This window comes from Moschus berezovskii, chromosome 5 (genome assembly GCF_049115385.1).
Source record: "Moschus berezovskii isolate FMDL1 chromosome 5, NW_MosBer_1.0, whole genome shotgun sequence".
Classification (NCBI taxonomy): domain Eukaryota; kingdom Metazoa; phylum Chordata; class Mammalia; order Artiodactyla; family Moschidae; genus Moschus; species Moschus berezovskii.
The window spans coordinates 43,340,582-43,358,283 of record NC_142464.1 but is presented as its reverse complement, the minus strand read 5'-3'; the positions used below and the strand labels follow the sequence as shown (position 1 = coordinate 43,358,283).

The 17,702-nt window shown below is 41.5% G+C and overlaps 1 protein-coding gene across 1 annotated transcript in view; it reads right to left on the bottom strand.

The window, feature by feature from the left end:
* The window catches only part of GPRIN3 (GPRIN family member 3), a 78,765-nt gene extending 62,286 nt beyond the window's left edge, over window positions 1-16,479 (bottom strand). Inside the window, exon 1 of the mRNA XM_055434774.2 lies at window positions 16,040-16,479. The gene's annotated coding sequence lies outside the window, so the exon portion shown is untranslated. The remainder of the gene's footprint in view (window positions 1-16,039) is intronic.
* Between the last annotated feature and the right edge of the window lie 1,223 nt (window positions 16,480-17,702).

The following is a 17,702-nucleotide window of genomic DNA, read 5'->3' as shown; positions in this document are numbered from 1 at the left end:
GAGTTTGACATGACTGAGCACACAGATCCTCATCTTCACCTTCTGGGCCAGGTACACGAACAGCTTTGCAATGCAGAGTGCCAGCTCCTTCCACAGTTCTCCCAGACCACTGGGGCTGGATGGGACAGTTGTTCAACATAGCTTCCAGTCTGCCTTTACCCGTCCTCACGTAACATCCAGCTTTTCTTCCCACTAACAGCTCTGTTAGGGCTTCCCTAGTAGCTCAGATGGCAAAGCATCCGCCTGCAATTCAGGAGACCCAGATTCCATCCCTGGATCAGGAACATCCCCTGAAGAAGGAAATGGCTACCCAATCCAGCATTCTTGCCTGGAGAATTCACTGGACAGAGGAGTCTGGTGGGCTACAATCCACAGGATCACAAAGAGTCAGACATGACTGACTAACACACACACAATACACAGCAGCTCTGTTAACCTATGATGACTTCAGACCCAATACCAGATGCAAAAGCAACTACATTTCATTAACTTTTCTATAAGCTCCCACAATTGTGCAAGGTCTAAAATATATAATAAATCCATTATTTCATGTCACCATTGTGGTCAGTCAGTTTACTTGCTCACTCATGTCTGACTCTTTGCGATCCCAGGGACTGCAGCACGCCAGGTGTCCCTGTCCATCCCCAACTCCTAGACTCAAATTCATGTCCATTGAATCGGTGATGACATTCAACCATCTCATCCTCTGTCGTCCCCTTCTCCTCCTGCCTTCAATCTTTCCCAGCATCAGGGTCTTTTACAAATGAGTCAGTTTTTCATATCATGTAGCCAAAGTATTGGAGTTTCAGCTTCAGCATCAGTCCTTCCAATGAATATTCAGGACTGATTTCCTTAAGATGGACTGGTTGGATCTCCTTGCAGTCCAAGGGACTGTCAAGAGTCTTCTCCAACACCACAGTTCAAAAGCATCAATTCTTCGGTATGCTCAGTACCATATAGGACTGCTTTCCTAACTGATTAAAATTAAGTTTCCATTAAATCATTTTTATTCAGAATACATGTGCATGCACACTCGGTCGCTCAGTCACGTCTGACTCTTTGTGACTCCATGGACTGTAGCCCACCAGGCCTCTTTGTCCATGGGATTCTCCAGGCAAGAATACTGGAGTGGGTTGCCATTCCCTCCTCCAGGTGATCTTTCCAACCCAGGGATCAAACCCACATTTCCTGCCTCTCCTGCATTGGAAGGTGAATTCTTTTACCACTGAGCCACCTGGGAAGCCCCATTCAGAATACATACTTAGTTACAAATATTCTTTTTGTGCATGGCTTTCTTTTTAAATGTATAATAGTGTTAAGTGCAATCATACTGATTTATTAAGTATAAGTACATCATTTTACTTTGTCTTTGAGAAAAGGACTTGGACTATATGCTCTTCTGCCCAATTCCCCTCAAAATTACTGGGCTAGGAAATCAAGATTTTGGGCTATCACTAGAGAATACAGAACTAAGAAACTATTATAATTTGAACTTTGGTGTAATTACTAGCATTAAAAACTACCTGTTTTTAACTAGCTGTTTCTTCAAAATATGTTTCAGTGTGACACTTGGAATCTTATATATGCTAAGAAAAAACATAAACATTAAAATTTTGAAAACAATTTCACAGTTTTTAATCACAATGTATGTGCATCAACCTCTTTACTTTTTCTTAATATTAAGAGTTTATTGTCTTTAAAGGCATTTTTCATCTTTATATCCTCCTATAGAGGAGGACATGGGTAAGTCCTTATTAAACATAATTGAACTGAGTAAAGAGTAAACTTCAACTTCCTGTTTTTTGCAAAAAAGAAAAGAGCAGCAGTGCATGAACGACCACAACGAACTGATCCTCTGATGCTTTTCTCACTATTATATAGAAACCCCAGCAGGAAACCACAGCTATATCCTTTTTACCAGTATAGGAAAACCTTATGAATTGCTGGCAAGCATAAAAGAACTCTACTGACATCACACAGATGTTTGTGACAATTTCTACTCACCACACTTAGGTGTTTTTCAATACTTTCTCAACTGTTTCTCAAGGACAAATTCCCAAAGAAAAATAGTGATAATAGTAGTTATACCATAACTATGTGTTTGGGCTTCCTAGGTGGCTCAGTGATAAAGAATCCGCCCATCAACGCAGGAGACGCAGGTTCAATCCCTGGGTTGAAAAGAACCCCTAGAGTAGGAAGTAGCAACCCACTCCAGTATTCTTGCCTGGAAAATTCCATGGACAGAGCAGCATGGAGGGTTACAGTCCATGGGGTGGCAGAGTCAGACATGATAAGTGACTAAGCATCACGTGTTTGGAGGTATATTACACAGAAAAACAGTAAACAGTGCTGAAACTCAATTCCTCCCTCAATGTCACTGAATTAAAAAACACCTGATGTGTTAAAATTCATTTCACTCAGACCTGTAAAAATGTCTAGACAACCAACAACTTTTTCTGTATTACCCTCTACTCTACAGAAAAAGTACTATATTTTTCCCTTCATGTTCAAAATGGCCCAAGCAATAGACCATTCTAGCTATGAAATATAGAAAGTCCTTTTTGTCTATTCTCATATATAATCCTACTCAGGATTTACACAGCACATGTTTTAAATTTGTAATATGAGCCTTGATAATGTGCTTTTATCAATGAAGGGACTTTCCATTGAGGATCTCTTAGTCATTCAGGAAGTACAAAGAAAAGATTATGACGGAAGTCCAGCCTTTCTGAGGGTTTTAACTTTAGTGGGAACCACAGACATGTATACTCATTTAAGAATGAAGTCAAGGGTATAGAATTGCGTAGCTTTTTTGTTTGCCCACATTACCTAGTATGTAAATTCTCCATAGAATATTTGTTCCAGGAGTACCTGGCATAAATCAATGAATGCATGAGTGCTTGGCGCTGACAAAGGAGGGGGCCAGATAAGGATGTCTTTAAGATCCAGAAAAGGCTGAAAGACTTAAAATTCAGTAAATGGGCCCAAAGAGAAAGAAAAAAATGCAAGCCTGTTAAAAGTAATTGGTCTTTAGAGTTAGAGTTGATCTTAGGGATTTTTGGACCAACCTTCTCATTTCTAGAGAGAATCTGAGATGCCTAGGGCAACGACATGGTTTCATATACCACCTACACAGATTGTGAGATTTGTGTACCTCTCTCATGATTTCTGTTTTATGTACTTCTTATCTAAATGATTTTTCACTTAATATTTTAATTTACAAAATATTTTACTTAATAGTTTTCTTTGTGACCCCATGGAATTCTTCAGGCCAGAATACTGGAGTAGGTATCCTTTCTCTTCTCCAGGGGATCTTCCCAAGTCAGGGATCGAACCCGGGTCTCCTGCATTGCAGGCAGATTCTTTACCAGCTGAGCCACAAGGAAGCCCAAGAAAACTGGAATAGGTGGCCTATCCCTTCTCCAGCGGATCTTCTCAACCCAGGAATCAAACCAAAGTCTCCTGCATTGCAGGTGGATTCTTTACCAACTGAGCTACCAGGAAAGCCCTCTTATCTACATGATTTTTTACTTAATATTTTTCACTCAATTGAATGTAACTGGTGCACTAGTTAAAAATACTAGCCAAGCCTCAGGAAATGGTACCTGTAAAGTCACAGGTTTGTTGTGTCAGTGATATATTTTTCATATAGCATATTTAAAAATATATACTTTAAAATTTAAGTATTTTTCTATTAAGATAAATTCATAACTATTCAATACAAAGTAAATATGTTTACTATCTAAGATCATCTCACAGGTCACTGGTAGAAATCTCTTATACTTTGAAAAGAAGTGCATTCTACTGTGCCACACTCTGGAACAAAGTTTGGGTTTTGAAACGACACCAAGTGGTAAAGACATTCCAGATTGATGGTAAGAGTCCAGCAATAAGCCTAGTGCCTGTAGGGGACTTCTGTTTTGTTTTTGTTTTTAACTAGAAAAAAAATCAATTGCTTATTGTTAATACTTAAAAAATTAAAGCAGAAATCATGACTTTAAACCAGAGTGAATTTTCATGTTCAAAACAGACAAATCTATGTATACTCATCCTCCTGTCAAGCACCATTAGTTTATTAGAAATAGAGTTTTAAGACGAAACTAGTCTCAAAGGGGCCTCCTGTGCATAGATTACCTTTTGTTCATCCTTCAGTCTGCAACTAGAACACTTAGCGGCAAGCTATAATAAGGAATTGCTCACTTTCATAAGTAAATGACTGTCTGTGATTAAAACATCAATCACGGAAACACTAGTTCTATAAATAGTTGCTAGGTCCAAAGTCCAGAGGAAAAGCTAAACACAGACTTGCCCGGTTTTCTTTCTTGTTATATGTGTGTATGTGCACATGTGCAAACATGTGACTGTGTGCAATATATTGCATTTTTCTTTCAGGAAACAAAGACGTATGTACGACATATATGTCACCTGGATATTCTGATAAGACATTTTGTTCTGCAATTTTTCTGCCTATACTATGACTTATGAAGTTTTAACTTAAAATGTTTGTCCTTGAGCTCACCCTATTTGCTAAAAGAATGACTTATCACTGATCTAGAAGCTTTCACATTTTCTTTTTAAATAACACAAAATGAAATCTGAGATAGGAAAAAGCAGTCTTTAAAATCCTGTCCATTCCTCATATTTTGACCCACAGTATTAATAATGTTCATATTAATATATGGCAAGGTATATAGCATAGTGGTAAAGGGTGCAGCCTTTGAAGTTAGACAACTCTGGATTCTCAGCTCCATCACTTAGTATCTGAGGGACTTTGGGCATGTTATTTAACTTGTTTCCTCCTCTCCAAAATGGGGGAGATAATAGTATTATACAAACCTTCTGTTGTTGTGTAGTCGCCCGGTCATGTCCAACTCTTTGTGAACCCATGAACTGTAACCTGCCAGGCTCTTTGTCTGCGGGATTTCCCAGGCAAGAATACTGGAATGGTTGCCATTTCCTTCTCCAGAGGATTCCTGACCCGAGGATTGAATTCACATCTCCTGCAAGGGCAGGTGGATTCTTTACAGCTGAGCCACCAGGGAAGTCCAAACCTCATAGATTTGTTTAAATGAGAAATGAGTTTAGCAGCTGCTATTGGCAGACAAGCCTAAAGAATGAAGTTTTGAAAGAACTGGAGGTCATTAATTATACCAACCTATAATCTTCTCTGGTGGCTCAGACGGTAAAGAATCCACCTGCCATGTGGGAGTCCTGGGTTTGATCCGTGGGTTGGGAAAATATCCCCTGGAGGAGGGTATGGTAACCCACTCCAATATTCTTGCCTGGAGAATCCCCTTAGACAGATGAGTCTGGTGGGCTACAGTCCATGGGGACGTGAAGAGTAGGACACAACTGAGAAACTAAGCACAGCATAATCTGCTCATGTTTAGCTTCCTTACAGTGGAAAGCAAATAGATAAAAAGAAACGTATTCCATTCTCTCACCGCCGGAACCAAGATGACAAAGTGGCCTGAGTGGGTCCTTTGGTCTCTTGCTCCTATTTATCCCACAGAAATTCCTCTTATCTTTCGGGTCTGGCTGGCCTTTTGTTCTCTCCACTCACCATCGTTAGTTCTGTAATCCAGGTACCATCCCCCTTCTCCCTGCACTACTACGTTCTAGGCAACAAGGCTAGGAAGTTCTGTAAGAAGGGGCAAACACACAGAGATGGGCTTATTCACCAGGGCTTTGCAGAGACATGGATTATCATCTGAATTCCAGGGTCGTAATTCTGAAGAGGAAAACCAGGGGAAAGTGATGAGCACCACCTTAGAAACAAAAGACAGCATGAGGGTAGGAGGCATTTTTCCAAGCAACTATGAAAACAGCCAGGTATTTTCAGTACCCTCAAGTGGGTATACAACCCAGTAATGATCTAACTCAAAGTCATTCCCCCAGGGTGGACGTGATCCCTGAGAATCTAAGCAATACTCTAAAACCATGACCTTTAAACCATCTAATAATTCACTAGTGTATCACAAACAGTTTATGAGCAAAGATAAAGTATCAATGACAGTAAATGATTTATTAAAAGAATAATTAAAGCAGTTCTCTCTAATGTCAACTATGCTGATCTCGATTAATAAAGTCACTTATATAATAATGTTATTCTCATTCACCTCACTTGCATTTGTAGATATTTTCCTGAATAGAGAATAAAGAGAGGGGATGGAGTTACACAGAGTTTCTTACGTACTCATGGGGAGGAAACTCCCTACAGTATTCAGACTAGCCACCGGCAGAAACTCAGAAGATTTTTGATCTTCTATCTACTCCATCTTGGTCACTCTTGTGACCCCTGTTTCTTAGTTGTTTTTAGCAGGATAAAGTTGAAAATGCATGTGTCTACGTTCTTATTTTCAAATTCATGAAGGAAGTACAGTAGGGGGGAAAGAATCCCAGTTTTCATGCTGGCCTGGCTGGGGAAAAAAGGAACCCAGGTGTGATGAACAGGTAGTGAAGCTGTGAAGATGGACGGAAAGTGATCTGAATCACTAGGGCCTAAGTAAGGAAGAGGGAGGCACGGGGGTGTGTGTGGTTGGGACTGAGAAAGGAGCCTGGTTGTTAGTCTACTGGGGGAATTCCTGGAGATCCTGACCAGGAAAAGAGCCCGCTGACACTTTGCTGAGCCACATTTAGCAATAAATTTATCTAATCCAGTAGTCTGGGAATTATTTGAGAATTCAGACTACGTTTTATCCAACTCTGAATCCCTAGCACATAGCACAGGGTCTTACTTATAAAGTACTCAATATCCAACTTACTAAATGATCCAAACATCCATCTTCCTTAAATCAGGGCCTTCTGCCAATCCCTTCTCACATTCTGTACTTCAGCTCCTAACTGAATTCCTATTTCCAGTTTGAGGAATGTTTTTATTTGATTTACCAAACGGAAGTACTGATGTACTCTCAACCCAGTCCAATTCAGATTACTAACTTTTATCATCCCTCCTGAGACCTGGACCCAGCACTCAAAAGCCACAAACCCCAGAGGGATGATCTTTAAAAGCCCATCGCTGCAATTTTAAATGTCAAAATAACCACCAGGGGAAAAGGAGGATAGTTTCATAAGAGAACATAAAAGTTTTAGTGTAAGTCAATTTAAGTCACTGGACACCTCTGGTTTTATATATATTATCAATATACTTCAGGGGATATGATGCCTATTACTTAAAGACTTAGACAGTATTCTAGAAGGAAACACACTCTGTCCCAAGGACGCATACAGTTGATGTGGCACCGTGTCCTCTGTTGGCTTCCATTGATGCTATTCTCAGCATTGTCTTCTTGGAGTGAAGCTGCTGAAGCACTGACACTTTGGGATTAATAATTAGGTACGGGGATGTTTTTAGAAGTAAAGTGGGAGGCACCATGTGGGGGTGGCAGGCATGAAGTGTGCACGAGGAAGGAGAGTGGCAGCTGAAGTTGAGAAAGTAGGAGAGATTTCAGAGAGCTGGGAAGAGCTTTCTCTACTTCAGGGATCTGCCTGCGTTTTCTGCCTGTTGTCTCCAAACGGCATTTGCTTTTATTTGTAACATGAATAAATCAACACTGACAGGGTCACTTCATTTTCAGCCATATTAACAGAGCAGTTCCACACAGTGTAGTGGTCAGACTGCACAGAGATTTGGGCTGCTGTAGCCGTGGGTTGGAATCATTACCAACTACCATCATTAGGTGACCCTTCTTCAGTTGCACAGTCACAAACTGGGATACAAGTCAATACCACCCTGACAGTTTATTCTCAACTGCCCAGTCTACCAAACAGAATACACCATCCACTGAAAGCTTGAGACATGCTTTGGTCTTTCAGGAGGCTACACATGTGTAGTGTCTACAGAAAGAGTTGTGTATAAAACAAAGATATGGTGCATTAAAAATATATAAAGCTAACCAACAAGGACCTACTATATAGCACAGGGAATTATACTGAATATTTGGTAATAACCCAGAAGGAAAAAGAATCTGAAAAGGAATACACACACACACACACACACGTATAACTGAATCACTTTACTGTATACCTTAAAGTAACACAATATTATAATTCAACTGTACTTCAATACATAAAGCAATCCAATGTAAAACTGTAACTGATCAAACTTTTTGCTTCTTTGTTTTATATTTTCTAATGTGGTACCGTAAAAAGCATGCAAGCAAACAAAGATTTCCACTAGTCTGTTCTTAACAGACCAGGTCAACTCAGTTTGCGTTCATTACCCTTTCACAGAATCTACATATTTTGATGATGAGAACTGTTTAGATTCTCACGAGCGTGTATAGGAATTAAATACACACTGCACAATAATCTCTCTACTCTGTAGAGTCCCATCAATTTCATGAACACACTCAGAGCACTGGAGAACTCAGTGGTACTCAGAAAACATCTAGCTCAGGCTTTGAGAACCCAGTATCAATAGCTTGCACAATTAAGGGAAGCTGTTGAGTACAAGGGATTATGCGCAGTTTCAGCGTCAGGGAGACAATAGGGAGCAGTGGGGTCTGAAGTGTAATAAAGTCTGAAATGTAATAAAGGCACATACTGTTACTCAACTCTGGCTTAGAGAGTGTCGGTTGGTGTTTCATTTTTATAATAAATGTTATTTTTAAATATTGGCTTAATTAAAAAGAAATACCTGCAGATCAGATAGAACATGATCTTCCTGCTAGCCAGTTCTCAATTTCTGATCTAGTACCTACATTCTTAGGCTTCCCTGGTGGCTCAGCACTAAAGAATCCAACTGAAGGAACTTAGCACACACATACACAGCACACACATGCATCCTTAAAACTGTCTGAGAGGTTTAAGTGAAGCACACCAGGCCCTTCAGATGCTCACAACAAAGGATTCTCCCGCTCTGAGAATCTATATATACAGGCAAGAAATCATCCCCCAAGTGAAAGGAAAAGGCAGAGGCATTTTCACTCAGTCAGAGCTTAGCCCCTGACCCTGACACTGACAGATTTCTTTCTGTTCTCTGACTGCTTTCAGAACTTGTTCAACATGAAAACAAGGCCAGTCCTCCACACCCATCTGTCATAAGCAATTTTTACTCATTCAAGGATGCAGGGGGAAATGTACATCGATTTATCAACCTTAGCTCTGATTAAAATTATCATCAGCATTAAAATTCTAGTCACTTCATTTTTTGCTTGCCTATTTCAAGGAGAAATCATTTATAGGACTCAAAGGAAGGCCTGCTTAGAGAATAACACAAGTAAGGATAAATTACAAATTCATGTATAAAACAGTAGTTAGAAACAGGTCTAAAGAAGCGTGGAGAGTTGCTGAATTAATTGAGCTTTAAACCATGTTTTGAGGGGATTGAGAAACTAATTTCAGATGAAGAAATAAGTGTTCCAAAATGATGTAATAGCAAAAGCAAAGATCAAAGTCCAACAAAGTAAAACCCACAATGAATCAAATATCTGTTGCATTTTTGAACAATAACAAACATTTTTAAAACATACATGAGAAAACATACTTACATCAGAATGAATAAAAAACAGTTCAAAAATCCTATGTTATATTCAGCAGCCCTGTCCTACACAGATATAATTCAGAATAAAAACCCAGAGGCGATACAAAATTCTGAATCCTGATAATATTTGCCATATTTTCCTTATTAAGGCAGACACACAAGCATAGGGTATTAGATTTTAGAAAAAATTTCAACAAGAATTCAAACAAAAAGATGCTCTTATTACTCAGAAAATATACTGAACACAGTTAACTCCCTCAAGCATTTCATTTACTCCAAGTTTTATGTTATAAAGAAAGAGTCTCCCATAGACAATATGGTTAGCTTAATTTGAGTCTATTTAGAAGTCAATATTCTGAAAAAAAAAAAAAAAATCAAGATTCTAGCCACATAAACCATCTTGATTAATACCCCCTAAACTAGATCTCTTACTTTGTTGGACCATTTGCAATTCAGGCTTAAAAAAAAAAATAAAGGTATTCTCTCTAACTCCTTTCCCTCCAGAAAATTAGTATATGCAAATGCGATTTTTTAAGGAGCTCTGGAGGTCTCTGTCCAGCTTTCCATTACTGAATTAGCAACAGTCCTGAGGTCCCTGAAGGTGCTTGTGACGTTACAGATTTTCACTCTCTAGTCTTGAGGTTTTTCAGGATTTGCTTGGTTCTGCTAATGTCACAGGCAGTGACTACTGACTAAAGCAATCTTCCTAGGGATGGCTTGGGGATCTTCGAGGTTTAGGACCCAAGAATTAACATTTTAAAATTGAATCTGATTTGTGAGGCCAAGAAAGTACCTGGTCTCAGATCACACAGTAGATCCTCAAAATTTTTCTGCCTCATTAGACCCTTGAGACAAAGATCTCACAATCCAGGAAGGAGGAGGCAGGAGTAATTGGATTTCCCTCCCCCTTCCTTGGTGGCTCAGAGGTTAAAAGCGTCTGCCTCCAATGCGGGAGACCTGGGTTCGATCCCTGGGTCGGGAAGATCCCCTGGAGAAGGAAATGGTAACCCACTCCAGTATTCTTGCCTGGAGAATCCCATGGACGGAGAAGCCTGGTAGGCTACAGTCCACGGGGTCGCAAAGAGTCGGACATGACTGAGCGATGGAACGGAACGGAACCACTCAGGAGCCCTTCAGACCCTCACTTCAGGTCTTGCTCCTCCTCCCCTTTGCAGAGAATCAGTGAATTAGAAAGCAGAGGGTCTAGGTTGTTTTGCCCCAGTGGTTTAGGACAATTTGTTAACTTCTCTGGGACTCATCTGTAATCTTTCCTCTTCCTTATAAGTAAAGGCTGGACACTAAACAGGAGTGTCCACAACTGGCTATTGAAATCCTTTGTTAACTACTATAGAATACAGATTTCTAAGCCCTACCTACAGATTCAGATTCCATAGGTCACAGCATCTAAGCCTCCAGCTAAGGGTCAGTTATTATTGACTGGAAATAATAATTCAGGCCCTCAGTTATGCTGCTAGCTTCAAAATAAAGATGTCAGTCTAATTACAGGCATGTAAAATTAGAAAGCTGCTATTGTATTGCCAACTGTAACATGCCCAGATCAAAAGCTGTGAAAATTTTTCTCACTGGCATTCAAGACAGTACTTTGAATTGTAACAGTATGTATATATATGTATATATTTATGTCTTCCTCCATGAAATTTAACAAATGCCTTTTCAACTCAAATGCGGCCTCTGCATGTTTTTATTACACCAGACTTGTCTCATGCAAAAAAGTTAGATTATCACTAATGTAAACATTCTGAAGTGGAGAAAGATGAAAGAGAAGTCCGAGACATATTTATAAAAAGTGAATTTCCATATTTGATTGCCTTCCAAATCAACTAATTGAAGCACATGAGGCTCTATTTTTAACTGTCAGTGGTTCTTTTGGTTAAAGGTACAGGTTTATTCAAGAGGATGTCAAATTCCTAAGATTGTTTTATTGCTTAGGAAAGACAGCAAGAGCTGAGAGAAGTCCACTGAAAGTTTTCAGAAACACATATAATGCACTTTCTTCTCTGATTTTATCTTCTTAAAATAACTGTTTAGCTACAGTAGATGTTAATTTCTCAAAATGCATACACATATATTTACAGATTTAGTTAAAATGATGGACAAATCACAGAGCAACTGTAAAAGAAAGTCTTGCAGTTTCTGCCCTTCCTTTTGGGATTCTGAGTATCAGGTGGTCTGATTCATCTTCACAGAGCTGCCAATATTGAGCATGGGAGGCTACACCTATAAGGCACTCAGGAAAGAAGAGTGTTGAGAACAGAAGCAGGGTTTGCTCCTTGTAAGACAATCACTTGATCACCCTTGCCCCTCTGTGCCAAAGACTATATTTGTGTTCTGAGAAATGAAATAATCATGCTGTACTGTGGTGTGTCATATAATTTCAGTAGTTCAACTATTAAATTCATTTGAAGCAAGGCTTAGCCAGTAAATTATTGCAAAATAAAAAATATGGCAGAAAATAACACATAAGTGACTGATGTTATGGCCTTTCTGTCTAGCTTTCTTAAAGTAGTAGGACTGAGAAAAGAAATCTTAGATAGAAAATAAATAACAATTTTTGAGTCGTATTTTAGTCTAAACAGAAATTCTGCTGTTATTTTCTCCCCCCACCTTGATACTCATGTTTTTTCTTTTTTTAAACGATTTTAAAATAAATCTCTCATATCCCCACCTCCTTCTTTACTTCCTCCTCCTATATCACCATCTCTTCCTCACTGCCCACCTGGATCCATCCATCTTTCATAAACTACCTTAAGTTCTACCTCCACTTTGAACTTTTCTAAATTAATTTAGTTCCCAAGGATCTCCCTGTCTTCTGACTTTACTGCCATGAGTTTACTGGTAAATTATGATGACTTGCCTTTCTCAAGACAAGTTTGCTATTCAGTGGTTTAGTCACTAAGCTGGGTCTGATCTTGCAATCCCACAGACATTAGTCCACCAGGCTCCTCCATCCATGGGATTTTCCAGGCAAGAGTACTGGAGTAGGGTAATGTGTGTATAAATAAATATATATATATATACACACATACACACATATATTACTACAAGAACAATATTTATTCACCCTTCTATTGTTTTACTCCATTTTGTTTTTTTAAAATAAAAATGCTATCAGACCCAGTAAACTGACCTCACAGTGGGTTATGACCAGTTGATTACTCTGGGACTGCTATATATATTTCCTTTACTTAAAAAAAATTATAATTATCTGTGGCCATTGGCCTCTGACTTTTCTTGCATTACTTTTTTTTTTGGCTTTTGGAGTCATCTGGGACAATTAAATGCTTGGCATATACAGTATTTTCCATTCTTTTGCCCTCAGCACTGCTGGTCAAAAGATAAGATTCCCTGAATTTCTGTAAAACTCAAATCTCCATTCCCTCGTTCTCTTTTATTTTCACAATATGCACAATAGGTGGTAGACATTTCGTGGATGAAGAAATTTAGGCACAGAGAATTCTGACTTTCTCAATGACACATATCCCTTTTAATCAGGCTATTGTAAATTCAGGTAAATATGGTTTCCAGACATTTAAAAGAGATAAACTTGGGTAATGTGAACAACACAGAGCCTCAGTGTGAATGTACTGACCTAACTCATCTGGATCAAAGGAGTTAACAGCTCTTCTGGACTTCAGTTTGAAGATGGATCCACTTCCTTCTCTATCCCCATCTTTCCATCTTCCTCTCCTCAGGTTCTCAGCCACCTAGAACTACTCGTTCTTCTTCGGCCTCTGTATATTTTGGTCCCTATACAAGGAATGCCCCTCCTTGTCCTCTTTCTTCATCCTTCAGATCCCTGGGGACTGCCCTTACTCCTCTCCTCTCCCACAATGTGACTTTCACAGCACCCTGTGCTCTTCCCATCGGAGCACTTAACTAGCTCTTCCTCCCTCCCTCCCGAGTTTTACAGGCTGAGACTTCTATTCTACAATCTAGGGCCATGTTGGATTCAGGATAAAAATATGGAGAAGGCATAAATGAATCAACAAGTGACCGCATAAAGAACGGCCACTGAAAAAGCTTGAGTGTGATCTGGGACTGGAATTGTGTGTCTTGACCCTCCAAGGCCAATCATGCATGACTTTATGATTCTATGACCATGATTTTAGTGTTTCCCTGAAGGGTGCAGATTTTGTGACTGGAAATTCATATAGTGAAGGATAGCTGTGTCTAATACATTCTTTCAACTTTATTTAGGGCACAAACAAGGGTATTTTGAAGGGACAAATAATTAAGGATATTGGGCAAGTGTATTGAGGCAATTTTAAAAAATCACTCAGATTTTAAAACTGCTGGAGCCTATTATACGGAGTGAAGTAAGCCGGAAAGAAAAACACCAATACAGGATACTAACACATATATATGGAATTTAGAAAGATGGTAACGATAACCCTGTATGCGAGACAGCAAAAGAGACACAGATGTATAGAACAGTCTTTAGGATTCTGTGGGAGAGGGTGAGGGTGGGATGGTTTGGGAGAATGGCATTGAAACATGTATATTATCATACATGAAACAGATCACCAGTCCAGGTTCAATGCATGATACAGGATGCTCGGGGCGGGTGCACGGGGATGACCCAGAGGGATGATACAGGGAGGGAGGTGGGAGGGGGGTTCAGGATGGGGAACACATGTACACCCGGGGCGGATTCATGTCAATGTATGGCAAAACCAATACAATATTGTAAAGTAATTAGCCTCCAAAAAAATTAATTAATTAAAAAAAAAAACAAACCGGCTGGTTGGAACCCACTCTGACCTCCAATTGGGAGTTCTGACCAAGCCTCAGATCTCCATTTCCCACATGAAGCTATGCACTTGCGATTTTGTCCTCATCATTTTCAATAGTCTAGTTAGTGATTAGGTGAAATCTCACACACACATGTATCTTCACAAGTTCCTTTGCACTATTTCCAGAATAAATTCCAGTGATATAACATCTAGGCTTGCCATGGCAATTACTACTTTTTTTTCTGTTTATGAATCAACAACCTACCCCCCACCCTGCCAACAAACTAAAAGCAGCAAAGCTCTTGAAAAATGTTCTTTGCGATCCTATTTGAAAAGAATATTCCCTAATACAAACTCCTGCCATTCCCAGATAGCAACAGAGAAGATTTTCTTCTTTATGCTGTGACTCATATATCTTTATTCCCACAGCTGCTACTCAGGGCAGGCCAGTGGTGAACACAATGGAAAAGAGAGAAGAGTTTATAACTGGAAAATAAGCACATTCAGAAGAAGTATACTCAAAGCATTATCAAAGTAAAATATGCAGCATTACCAACAAGAGCAAACAAAAGCCCACGCAAGAGATGTGTAAATATTTCATGAAGCTAAAGCCTTAATCAACTCTCTCTCCAAATCTTGCTGGTGTTGTAAACACTTGCTTCCTCCAGTCCCACCGTGACCCAGATTCTTTGCAAAAACAAAATGAAAACACGATCCAGTGGATCTTTAACAAATGTGGTGTGAAAAATATTTATTAATAGATAAGGCTCTAACAGGAAGAAGAGTATATACCTTAATAAAGGTGGTTGCTTCTCGATGACTTTCAGAGCTTCCTTTCTCCCCTACCCCTCCAAACCATTACCTTTTCCCCACTACCTATACTACTCTCAGGACATTTACATCATCTTAACCTTGAACTACCTACACCCCAAGCCAAGATTTCCCCCAAGGCCCCTCTAAAAATCACTTTAAACCTGACCAGACTTTGCTGCCTTCCTGCCAGCCAAAATCACTTTCCAGTGTCTAAATTCTTCCTCCCTCTTTTTCTCCCCACTCTTTCACTGCCCATTGTTGCGTCTGAAATTTTGCCTGTATCTTTTCGATCTGCCTGGATGGCGTTCGGATCTTTTGTGTGTATTGGTTGACAGTGTTTTTCACTGTGATTTCTTTTCTAAAATCCATCTCCAAAGAACTGTTTATAGCCTCTAGTCTACCCTGATTTAATGTGGTTTCAAAGTTCACCTCTAGATGTTGAACAGGTCTCTACAATGATTTCCCTTTATCAACCTCTGCCTGCCCTTCTCTCTGCCTATCTCAAGAAAAATTATATATGTAATGTGTGTATACACACGCATACAAACGCGTGTATATTATATATAACGATAGTATGCTGACCTTTAACGGAGTAAGTGTAGGAAAATGAGAAAAATGCCTGTGTAGTATTGCCAAACACACACACACACACACACACACACACGCACCCCTATTTGGATATTCACAGTGTGCAGACCTGATTGCAAATCCCCCTCTCCCAAGAACAACAGGCGTCTTCGCCGGTTTACCTTCAAAGCCAGAGCCTAAGGGAGCAATGACCTTGCCGAGAAATTCATCACCTGCGAGAAAGGATCTCAGGACGGGATGGGAACGAGAGCAACAGGCAAAAAGGATCACCTGGCAAAATGTAGGACCGAATCCATCCCCCATGAGTACCGAGCACACCGCAAAGCTGTGGTCTCCCAGGATTGCAGGATGGGCAGGGGTGGCGCGGGGGCGTCTCCTCCCGCGGCCGCCGGTCACCTACCTGCTGTTGCCCGGCTGTCTCCGGCGTGGCGGGGCCGCTGCCTGCGCTTTGGCGAGGGCTTCCCGTCGCATATCACACGCAGCGGCTCCCGGCGCCACACCGATGCCTCAGCGGCTCGGGAGCGGCGGTCCTTTTCAGACCTGTTCCGGGAGGGAGCCGGGTGCTAGCAGGAACTGAAATTACTATGCAAAGAGCAGAGGCGGCGCGCAGGAGCCGGGCGGAGACCGCGGGGGCCACCCCACACTCCGGGACTGCAGCCGCCGCCGCCCGGCACGGAGCCAAATTGGAGGTGGGAGTTCACGTCCCCGACTGCTCGTCCGTCAGGCCCGGGCTGCGCCCATCTGTCCTCGCCGGGCAGTCTGCCCTGCCGGAGCATCCGAGGAAGGGGCGGCAGGAGCGCAGACAGCGGCGGCCGAAGCACCGGCGGCACCGGCGGCGGCAGCAGGACGCCGAGCTCCGCCCCCGCCGCGCCCCCGCCCAGCCTTCCGTCCCGCGGGAAGGGGTTGCGGCGGCGGCTGCTGCGGTCCAGGGGGCGGCCGGGCACCCGCTGGCGGGTTGCGGTGCTGCTGCAAGGAGACCGGCAGCAGGTGGAAAGTTCAGAAGGAGATTAAGATAGAGGGCTGGGGCCCAGAGCAGTTCCGCAGGAATTCTGGCCCTCGCTCCCACCCACAGGTCACCAGACTCCATGGCTGTGTCTTGACTCCAGCACACGGTTTCCAGTAGAGCCAAGTGCAGAGATCTGAAACCAAGGAGACCATCCGAGGTTTCCTCGGTGTTGCAAAAAGTATGATACCCCGCGTATTTGGAGATGGCATTGCTGACAGTGTCCCTGCCCCCTGCCCCCTGCCGTCCCAACTCCCCTCTGCTGGGCATGGATGGCTTTGGAAAGCGTCCACTCAAAGTGGCTCCAGCAACACTGAATGGGTGTGTAGTGTGGTTAGCAGCTGCAGATGGTGCAAATGAAACTGAAAAGAGGTAATGTTCACCGACTTCGTTGGCAGCCACTGTGCAAAATGCCTTATATGCAGCCTCTGTAATTCTTTTAAGGACCCAATGAAGTGATATTCTCCACTTTACTGATGAGAAAACTGAAGCTTCAATGATTTAGACACTTTGCTTCAGGTCACACAGTAGTAACTGCATAACTGGAATTCAAAACACTGCAAAAGAGATTCTCTCACTCATGGGGATCACCTGGGGATCTTGTTAAAATGTAGGTTCTGACTCAGTAGGCCTGGGGTGGACCTGTGGATCTGTGGTTACTAACAAGTTCACAGGGGGTTGTTTGTGCCGCTGGCCAAGGGCCCAAACTTTCTAAACCACTAAGTCAGGGATTGTAATAAATTTCTTCCTTTATGCCAGCTCAAGATGATTGATTGCAACTTCCTAAAGGTAGGTTAAGAAGGAGTCTAAGGCTGTGTCTTGACTCTTGCACAAAGAATGTTATGTGTGTGTGTTAGTTGCTCAGTTGTATCTGACTCTTTGTCACCCCATGGACTGTAGCCTGTTGGGCTCCTCCATGGAGTTCTCCAGGCAAGAATACTGGAGTGGGTAGCCATTCGTTTCTCCTGGGCATCTTCCCAACCCAGGGATTGAACCCAGGTCCCCTGCATTGCAGGCAGATTCTTTTCCATCTGAGCCAGCAGGGAAGCCCATTAGCCGT